Source organism: Callithrix jacchus, chromosome 9 (assembly GCF_049354715.1).
Source record: "Callithrix jacchus isolate 240 chromosome 9, calJac240_pri, whole genome shotgun sequence".
NCBI classification, from domain to species: domain Eukaryota; kingdom Metazoa; phylum Chordata; class Mammalia; order Primates; family Cebidae; genus Callithrix; species Callithrix jacchus.
In genome coordinates this window covers 49,635,582-49,646,055 of record NC_133510.1, presented here as the reverse complement: position 1 = coordinate 49,646,055, position 10,474 = coordinate 49,635,582, and positions in this window count along the sequence as shown.

Here is a 10,474-nt window from a genome sequence, read left to right as displayed (position 1 = left end):
CTCACTCTGCTGCCCAGACTGGAGTACAGTGGCACATTCACAGTTTACTGCAGCCTTGAACTCCTGGGCTCAGGTGATCCATCAGCCTCAGTCTCTGTCTGAGTAGCTAGGCCTACAGGCTCACACCATCATGCCCAGCTAATTTGTTTTTGTTTTTTGGTAGAGAAAGGATCTCACTATGCTGCCCAGGCTGGTCTGGAACTCCCAGCCTCAAGTGATCCTCCTGCCTCAGCCTTCCAAAGTGCTGGGATAACAGGTGTGAGCCACCACACCCGATCCGAAATAAGATTTTTTCAATTTCAATTTTTAATTTCTCCTTGTAAAAGGAAAGCTGTTGATATTTCCATAGTTATCTTGTATCTGCCATCTTACCGTATTGTCTTGTTAGTGATGATAGATTTTTAATAAACGTTTCTTGGACTTTTTTTTTTTTTTTTTGAGACAGAGCGTCACTCTGTTGCCCAGGCTGGAGTACAGTGGCATGATCTCTGCTCATTGCAACCTCTGCCCCTGCCCCAGGTTTAAGCGATTCTCCTGCTTAAGGTGCCCACCACTATGCCCAGATTTTTTTTGTATTTTTAGTAGAGTTTAGTATGTCTACATTTTTCAGAGATTTAGTAAATCTGAAAAATCGTGGTTTTCAGGCAGTCTAATATTGTTAGTATTCACTGTAGCTTTTGAGGTGCCCAGTGTGTGTTGCACCACAACAACTTTGCCTCTGAAGTAGACTCTCAGGAAGTAGGTCCCTGCCACCTGCCCCAGCCTTGCCATCTAACCCTCAGAACCAAAATGTGATGCTCCAGTGGCATCGCAGCCCTCACGCCATGCTCTGATTTGCTTCTCTTCCCATGCCGATACTGTCCCTTCTTCTAGGAACAGTCTGTTGCTTATTCTGTACCTGGCCAACTCCTCTTTCATCCTCTATGACTCAATCAGGTGTCATCATGCCAAGGATTCTTAAGCTCCCATCCTCCTAGGTCATTTTAGATATTTCTCCTTAATGCCCTATGTATATTTATGACTAAATTTGTCACACTTCATTTCATAATAACTTTCTGTGTTTGCATCTGTTTCTCCTGTCTACGCAGGCTGATGAAGGTGGAATTGTGCTGTTTTCATCTTTAAGCCCCAGCCCCTAGCACAGGGTTTGTCCTGCAATATGCAATAAAGCCTGCAGGTTTTGCTTCCTGCCACTTTTGTGTAGTTTTATTTACTTGGAGTCCACCTTCTTTAGACATTATTTGAAACTATTTACAACTATCCACAGGTTAGTGAGAAGGTAGCACAATTCTGAAGTAAGGTGAAAAAAAAAAAGAATAACAAAAACAGAGATAAAACTTAACCAGCAATGAAGTTGAAGCTGAATATGAATTTAGCTAAAATTCCTCAAAAATCAGCCTCAAATTTTGCTCCAAGTTTTCTATTTGTCCACATGAAACAAGATATTATTTATTTTATTCCATTCTCAATGTTCACAAAATCAGTTTCTCAGTAGATACTGTTTTTATCTTTAACAGAATTTTGGGTGTCCAAATGCATGTTTATTACTAAAATTCAGATGACCTTACTGTTTATGACTCAGTTTGAGGCACCTGATGAAAGTATTTAAAAGTTCTTTAATTTTATTTATTTATTTTTTGAGACAGGGTCTCGTTCTGTTGCCCAGGCTGGAGTGCAGTAGTTTAACTGCAACTTTGATCTCCCAGGCTCAAGCGATTCTCCTGCCTCACCATCCCAGGTAGCTGGGACTACAGGCATGTGCCACCATGCCCAGCTGGGCATGGTGGTGGGCATCTGTAATCCTAGCTACTTGGGAGGCTGAGGCAGGAGAGTAGTCACTTATACCCCGGAGATGGAGGTTGCAGTGAGCTGAGACCATGCCATTGCACTCCAGCCTGGGTGACAAAGCCAGACTTGGTCTCAAAAAGAAAAAGTCTTCTTATATATCTATATGAATATTATCTAAATATAATCTTAAGTTTAACATTGGCTTTTAAATATTAAAATATGTTCTGTTAATACACAATTCATTTAAAGTCTGTTTGTGTCAAGCACTGTGATAGTAACCTGCTCTCCCATCCCCGCCACATACCAATATTAGGGATAGAAACAAAGTGTAATCAATTTTTAAATTTTAAGTAAGCCGCTGGCAATGTCTCCTTGCAAAGCCCTTGGCTAATCTGTAAGTGTTATTTTTGTCACTGTTAAAAATATCCTGTGCATTGTTCTAAGAATGATGTAGCTAATTAGAAATAACTGTTAAGTTTTCAGTATGACTTTAAAAGTGCCAGCTGCCTAGTGGTAGGTGGGAGTCACAATTTCCAGGCAGCCATCGAGTTCCTACTGCTACCAGGATGTGCCCAGCAACCACCAGTGTTTTGGGATGCGGGTGGCCAAATACAATGTCACTAGAACAAACAAGAGATAGCCTGGGAAGCGAGCTGTCATCAACTTCTGATTGTTTATTTTTCCTTTTGGGAGAAAAAATTTCCGTATTCTGCAACCCTTCTGCACCTTAGGGTTTTCTACATTTGTTAGAAAGTCGCTTTTACCTCAAACCATATTCATCTCAGAATAATCTTATCACCTTTTTGTCTGTTCTTCTCTGATCCTTAGTGACAAAATTTGCTGGCTATTTAAAAATAAGTTTAATTAAATCTATCTTCTAGGATGCAAGATTCTGTTTTTCGTCCATATCACTCAGCTAAATTTAATGGCTTTGACATTGTGAAATCTGTATTTATTATATGGGCATAAATTAATATAGATTGTTTAAAGAGAATGGTAGCCCTTCTATCATTGACTTCTACGGGTTTCAAGCACATAGTTTAGAAATCAAGAAACAATGGCTCCAGTGGCGCAATTAGTTAGTGCGTGGTACTTATAAGAAATCAAGAGGCCAGGCGCGGTGGCTCACGCCTATAATCCCAGCACTTTGGGAGGCCGAGGCAGGTGGATCACTAGGTCAAGAGATCGAGACCATCCTGGTCAACTAGGTGAAACCCCGTCTCTACTAAAAATACAAAAATTAGCTGGGCATGGTGGTGCGTGCCTGTAGTCCCAGCTACTCGGGAGGCTGAGGCAGGAGAATTGCTTGAACCCAGGAGGCGGAGGTTGTGGTGAGCCGAGATGGTGCCACTGCACTCCAGTCTGGGTAACAAGAGTGAAATTCCATCTCAAAAAAAAAAAAAAAAATCAAGAAACATATGTCTCAATGCTAGACTCACATCATCCTGAAGCACAAAATCTAATCAGAAACAGCCTGTTCCAAGGGCTTGTAAAGAGAAACAGAATTATTTATTACAACTAATGCTTATTATGTGTTACACAATGAAAATACCTTATATATTGTAACATTTAATAGAATCTCAAACTTTCCAAAGGGAAAACTGCTTGATTGTGAAGAAGCTTTTTGAACTCTACCTTGTACAAACAACAGCAAATAGCTCTCATAATCTAATGACCTGCTTAATTAGCAGGGTTTCTTTACTTTGCTATCTAGTCAGGAACATTGAGAAAAATATCATCACTGGAACATTTAAAATGCTTGTAAAGGACACTTCATAAAAGAATAAAGTTGTGGTTGTTTTTTTTTCCCACAATGTAGAAAGCTGAAAAAAAAAAAAAAATGAAACAAGGAGACAAAATTATCTACCAGAATTTTGAAGATTTAAATATCCATGCTATAATTTTTGAATTTAAAAGAAATTTCTAGAATTTATTTTTATAAAGTGTTTAATGAACAATTTGTTCAGCTGATCCAAAAGCCATAAATTATAAAAAGTATATACTAAAATGCTCCCTTTCATCTGCCTAGGTTTTACCATGCTTCCTCCCGCCAACCACCACCTCCTTAGCTCTAAAGAAGTCCATAGACTTTTCTGCTGTCTTATACTTTCTTATTGTAAGTACAAAAAAATAGAAAATATGTTATTTTTCTCCCTCCATTTTTCTGCATACTACTGTTTTCATGGGCCAGTATTTCTTTCTTTAATGATAGGTGAAGAACATGCTCATTCTTTTCTTTTGAGACGGAGTTTCGCTCTTGTTACCCGGGCTGGAGTGCAATGGCGTGATCTTGGCTCACCGCAACCTCTGCCTCCTGGGCTCAGGCAATTCTCCTGCCTCAGCCTCCCAAGTAGCTTGGATTACAGGCACGCACCACCATGCCCAGCTAATTTTTTTGCATTTTTAGTAGAGACGGGGTTTTACCATGTTGACGAGGATGGTCTCGATCTCTTGACCTAGTGATCCACCCACCTCGGCCTCCCAAAGTGCTGGGATTACAGGCTGGAGCCACCACGCCCGGTCCATGCTCATTCTTTTATACAATGGAGTATCATGCCATTAAACGAATAAGTATACTTTTTTTTCTTGAGATGGAGTCTCGCTCTGTCCCCAGGCTGGAGTGCAGTGGTGCGATCTTGGCTCACTGCAACCTCTGCCCCCTTTCAAGTGATTCTCCTGCCTCAGCCTCCAGAGTAGCTATAGGTGCATGCCACCATGCCCAGCTAATTTTTTAAATATTTTTGAGTAGAGACGGGGTTTCACCACGTTGGCCAGGTTGGTCTGAATCTCTCGACCTTGTGATCCACCTGCCTTGGCATCCCAAAGTGCTGAGATTACAGGCGTGAACCACTGTGTCCAGCCTCATAAGTATATTTTTTACAGTCTTCTATGGATAGACATTTCCATTGTTCACTGTCTTTTTGCTGTTACAAGCAATGTAGTCTGATTAAAGTAGAACATACATCAAGTTGTTCTTGTGCTAGTAGTAGAATTAATTCTCAAAAATGAAATTTCTGTGTCACAAGGCACAAACCTTTTCATTTTGATGGATACTGCAAAACTGCATCTTTAAGGTTTATACCAATTTATGCTCTCTTCAGAAATATATGAGCTCTATTACCCTACAACAAATAGAGTGTGTTATCAAACATTTACATTTTTCCTATTCTCTTTGGTGAAAAATGGTTTATCAGTATATCCTTTTAATTTTCACTTCTTATAAATGGAGTTAAGGATTTTTCACATTTAAGAATTTTTCACAGGGGAAGATTCAAGATGGCACTGTAGGAGCAGCTCAGGACTGCAGCTCCCAGTGAAAGTGTAGAGGGTGAGTGGATGCCGCATTTCCAGATGGATATTTATTGCCCACAGACCAGGAGATTCCCAGGTGGAGGAGCTGCATGGGTGGCCAGCATGGCTGTGTCAGCTGGCACGGCTGTTTCAGCCAGTGCAGCTGTTTTGCTGGCACCACAGCATGGCAGCTCTGCATACAAAACACACTGGTTTGGTTGCCCTGTCAAACTGGCAATTGGAGATCCAGGAAGGCAGATTAGCCCATTCATCTTATTAAATGGGACTGAAACATAGAGAAAGAACAGGAGATTCCTGGGCAGCTTCGTTGTTTCAGCTGGCACAGTGGGTTGCTGCACAGCACACAGATCCCGGTGCCCATTCAGCAGGCAACTGGAACACCTGGGAGAGAGTCAACCGTTCAACTTGAAAAAAAAAAAAAAGACTCTGAGGCAGGGAGCCAGGTGATCGGGCTCGGCGGGTCCCACCCCCCAACACACAAAAAAAACCAGCAAATGGAAACACTCGGGATTGAGAGTTTCGTAGCAAGCACAGCTGAACCCAGGATGGCCCAGCTCTGTGGAGAAGGGGTGTCCGCCACTACCGAGGCACTCCACCCCTACAGAGGCAGTCCGCCATTGCTGACGCAGCCTGCCATTGCCGAGGCAACCTGCCATAACAGAGAGAGTCCACAATTACAGAGGCAGGCCACCATTGCCGAGGCAGTTCTAATCACACCCATATAAACAGGACGGCAAGGAAGTTCACACGGCAGCAGCTCAGCAAAGCCTCTGCAGGCAGACTGACTAGGCTGCCTCCTTGCTGGGCAGAGCAACCCTGAAAAAAAAAAAAAAGAAAGGCAGCAGCACAACAGATAATCATAAATAGAGCCCTAACTCCTCAGGACAGAGTACCTGGGGAAAAAGGGGGTTTATGAGTTCTGCTGCAGCAGACTTAAACGTACCTGCCTAGCAGCTCTGAGTGAACAAGGGAGCTCACAGCTCAGCACTTGAGCTCCTATAAAGAACAGACTGTCCCCTCTAGCAGCTCCCTGACCCCATATATCCAAAGAGTCACCTCACAAAGGACTGATCAGACTGACATTTGGCGGGTGTTATTCTGGGATAAAGATAGCAGAAGAAGAAACTGGTAGCAACCCTTACTGTTCTGCAGCTGCTACAGGTGATCCCCAGGCAAGCAGGGCCTGGAGTGGACCTTAGCAGTCCTACAGCAGAGGGGCCAGACTGATAGAAGGAAAACTAAGAAACAGAAATAACTTCATCATCAACAATCTGGATGTCCACTCAGAAACCCAATCTGAAAATCAGCAACTACACAGACAACAGGTGGATAAATCCACAAAGAAGGGAAGAAACCAGCACAAAAAGGAGGAAAACACCTGAAACCAGAACACCTCTCCTCCCACAAAAGATCACAATTCCTCACCAGGAAGGGAACAAAGCTGGATGGAGAATGAGTGTGATGAAATGACAGAATCAGACTTCAGAAGGTGAGTATTGAGAAACTTCTGTGAGCTAAAAGAACATGTTCTAAATCAATGCAAAGAAACTGAGAACCTTGAAAAAAGATTTGAGGAAATGATAACAAGAATGGACAACTTAGAGAGGAATATGAGTGAATTGGTGGAACTGAAAAACACAACACAAGAACTTTGAGAAGCATGCACAAGTTTCAGCAGCCAAATTGACCAAGCAGAAGAAAGGATATCAGAGGTCGAAGATCAACTCAATGAAATAAAAGAAGAAGGTAAGATTAGAGAAAAAAAACACAAAAAGGAATGAACAAAGTCTCCAAGAAATGTGGGATTATGTGAAGAGACCTAATCTACGTTTGATAGGTGTACCTGAATGTGACGAAGAGAATGAATCCAAGCTGGAAAATACTCTTCAGGATATTATCCAGACAAACTTCCACGAACATAGCAAGGCAGGCCAATATTCAAGTCCAGGAAATACAGAGAACACCACAAAGATATTCCTCTAGAAGAGCCACCCCAAGGCACATAATTGTCAGATTCACCAGGGCTGAAATGAAGGAGAAAATGCTAAGGGCAGTGAGAGAAAAAGGTTGAATTACCCACAAAGGGAAGCCCATCAGACTCACAGCAGATCTCTCAGCAGAAACCCTACAAGCCAGAATAGAGTGGGGGCCAATATTCAACATCCTTAAAGAAAAGAACTTTCAACCCAGAATTTCATATCCAGCCAAACTAAGCTTTATAAGTGAAGGAAAAATAAAGTCCTTTGCGAACAAGCAAGTACTCAGAGATTTTGTCACCACCAGGCCTGCTTTACAAGAGCTCCTGAAAGAGGCACTACACATAGAAAGAAACAACCAGTACCAGTCACTCCAAAAACATACCAAATGCTAAAGAGCATCAACAAAATGAAGAATTTGCATCAACTAACGGGCAAAACAGCCAACTAGAATCAAAATGGCAGTATCAAATTCACACATAACAATATTAACCCTAAATGTAAATGGGCTAAATGCACCAATCAAAAGACACAGACTGGCAAATCAGATAAAAAGCCAAAACCCATCAGTGTGCTGTATCCAGGAAACACATCTCACGTGCAAGGATACACAAAGGCTCAAAATAAAGGGAGGGAGGAAGATTTACCAAGCAAATGGATAGCAAAAAAAAGCAGGAGTTGCAATTCTCATCTCTGATAAAATAGACTTTAAAGTAACAAAGATCAAAAGAGACAAAGAAGGACATCCCATAATGGTAAAAGGATTGATACAACAAGAAGAGCTAACGATCCTAAATATATATGGACCCAATACGGGAGCACCCAGATACATAAGGCAAGTTCTTAATGACTTACAAAGAGACTTAGACTCCCACATAATAATAGTGGGAGACTTTAACACTCCACTGTCAACATTAGACAGATCAACCAGACAGAAAATCAACAAGGATATCCAGGACTTGAACTCAGACCTGGAACAAGCAAACCTGATAGACATTTACAGAACTCTCCATCCCAAATCCACAGAATATACATTCTTCTCAGCACCACATCATACCTACTCTAAAATTGACCACATAATTGGAAGTAAATCACTCCTGAGCAGATGCAAAACAATGGAAATTATAACAAATAGTCTCTCAGACCACAGTGCAATCAAGTTAGAACTCAGAATTCAGAAACTAACTCAGAACTGCAGCTTCATGGAAACTGAACAACTGGCTCTTGAATGTTGATTGGATAAACTATGAGATGAAGGCAGAAATAAAGAAGTTCTTCAAAACCAATGAGAACGAAGACACAGCATACCAGAATCCCTGAAACACATTTAAAGCAGTCTCTAGAGGAAAATATATAGCAATAAGTGCCCACATGAGAAGAGTGGAAAGATCGAAAATTGACACCCTATCGTCAAAATTGAAAGAGCTAGAGAAGCAAGATTTAAAAAACTCAAAACCTAGCCAAAGACAAGAAATAACTAAGATCAGAGCAGAACTGAAGGAGATAGAGACACAAAAAACCCTTCAAAAAATCAATAAATTGAGGAGCTGGTTTTTTGAAAAGATCAACAAAATAGACCACTAGCCAGATTAATAAAAAAGAAAAGAGAGAATAACCAAATAGATGCAATAAAAAAACAATAAAGGGGAAATCATCACAGATTCCACAGAACTTCAAACCATCATCAGAGAATATTACAAACAACTCTATGCACATAAACTAGTAAATCTGGAAGAAATGGATAAATTCCTGGACACTTTTGTCCTCCCAAGTCTAAACCAGGAAGAAGTAAAAACTATGAATAGACCAATAACAAGATCTGAAGTTGAGGCAGCAATTAAGAGCCTACCACACAAAAAAAAGCCCAGGTCCAGATGGGTTCATAGTTAAATTCTACCAGACACACAAACAGGAACTGTTACCATTCCTTCTGAAACTATTGCAAATAATCCGAAAAGAGGGAATCCTTCCCAAATCATTTTATAAGACCAACATCATCCTGATACCAAAACCTTGCAGAGACTCAACAAGAAAAGAAAACTTCAGGCCAATATCCATGATGAACATAGATGCAAAAATCTTCAATAAAATACTGGCAAGCCGATTGCAACAGCACATCAAAAAGCTTATCCACCATGATAAGTAGGATTCATCCCAGGGATGCAGGGCTGGTTCAACATATGCAAGTCTATAAACAAAATTCACCACATAAACAGAACCAAAAACAAAAACCACATGATTATCTCAATTGACACAGAGAAGGCCTTTGACAAAATTCAACAGCCCTTTATGCTAAAAGCCCTCAATAAACTCGGTATTGATGGAACATATCTCAAAATAATAAAAACTATTTGTGACAAACCAACAGCCAATATTATACTGAATGGGCAAAACTGGAAGCATTCCCTTTGAAATCTGGCACTAGGCAAGGATGCCCTCTCTCACCACTCCTATTCAATATAGTACTGGAAGTTCTAGCCAGAGCAATCAGGCAAGAAAAAGAAATAAAGGGTATTCAATTAGGAAAGGAGGAAGCCCAATTGTCTCTATTTGCAGATGACATGATAGTATATCTAGAAGACCCCATCATCTTAGCCCAAAAACTCCTGAAACTGATAAGCAACTTCAGCAAAGTCTCAGGATACAAAATCAATGTGCAAAAATCACAAGCATTCCTATACACCAATAACAGACTTAAAGAGAGCCAAATCAAGAACGAACTGCCATTCACAATTCTCTACAAAGAGAATATTCTCTACAAAGAGAATGAAATACCTAGGAATACAACTAACAAGGAGCGTAAAGGACCTCTTCAAGGAGAACTACAAACCACTGCTCAACAAAATAAGAGAGGACACAAACAGATGGAGAAACATTTCATGTTCATGGTTAGGAAGAATCAATATCATGAAAATGGCCATACTGCCCAAAGTAATTTACAGTTCAATGCTATCCCCATCAAGCTACCAATGACCTTCTTCACAGAACTGGAAAAAACCACCTTGAACTTCATATGGAACCAAAAGAGAGTCCACATAGCCAAGTCAATTCTAAGTAAAAAGAACACAGCGGGAGGCATCATGCTACCGGACTTCCAACTATACTACAAGGCTACAGTAATCAAAACAGCATGGTACTGGTACCAAAAAAAGATACAGACCAATGGAACAGAACAGAGGCATCAGAGGCAACATAATATATCTACAACAATACAATCTTTGATAAACCTGACAAAAACAAGCAATGGGGAAAGGATTCCCTGTTTAATAAATGTTGTTGGGAAAACTGGCTAGCCATGTGCAGAAAGCAGAAACTGGACCCCTTCCTGACACCTTACACTAAAATTAACTCCAGATGGATTAAAGACTTAAACATAAGACCTAACACCATAAAAACCC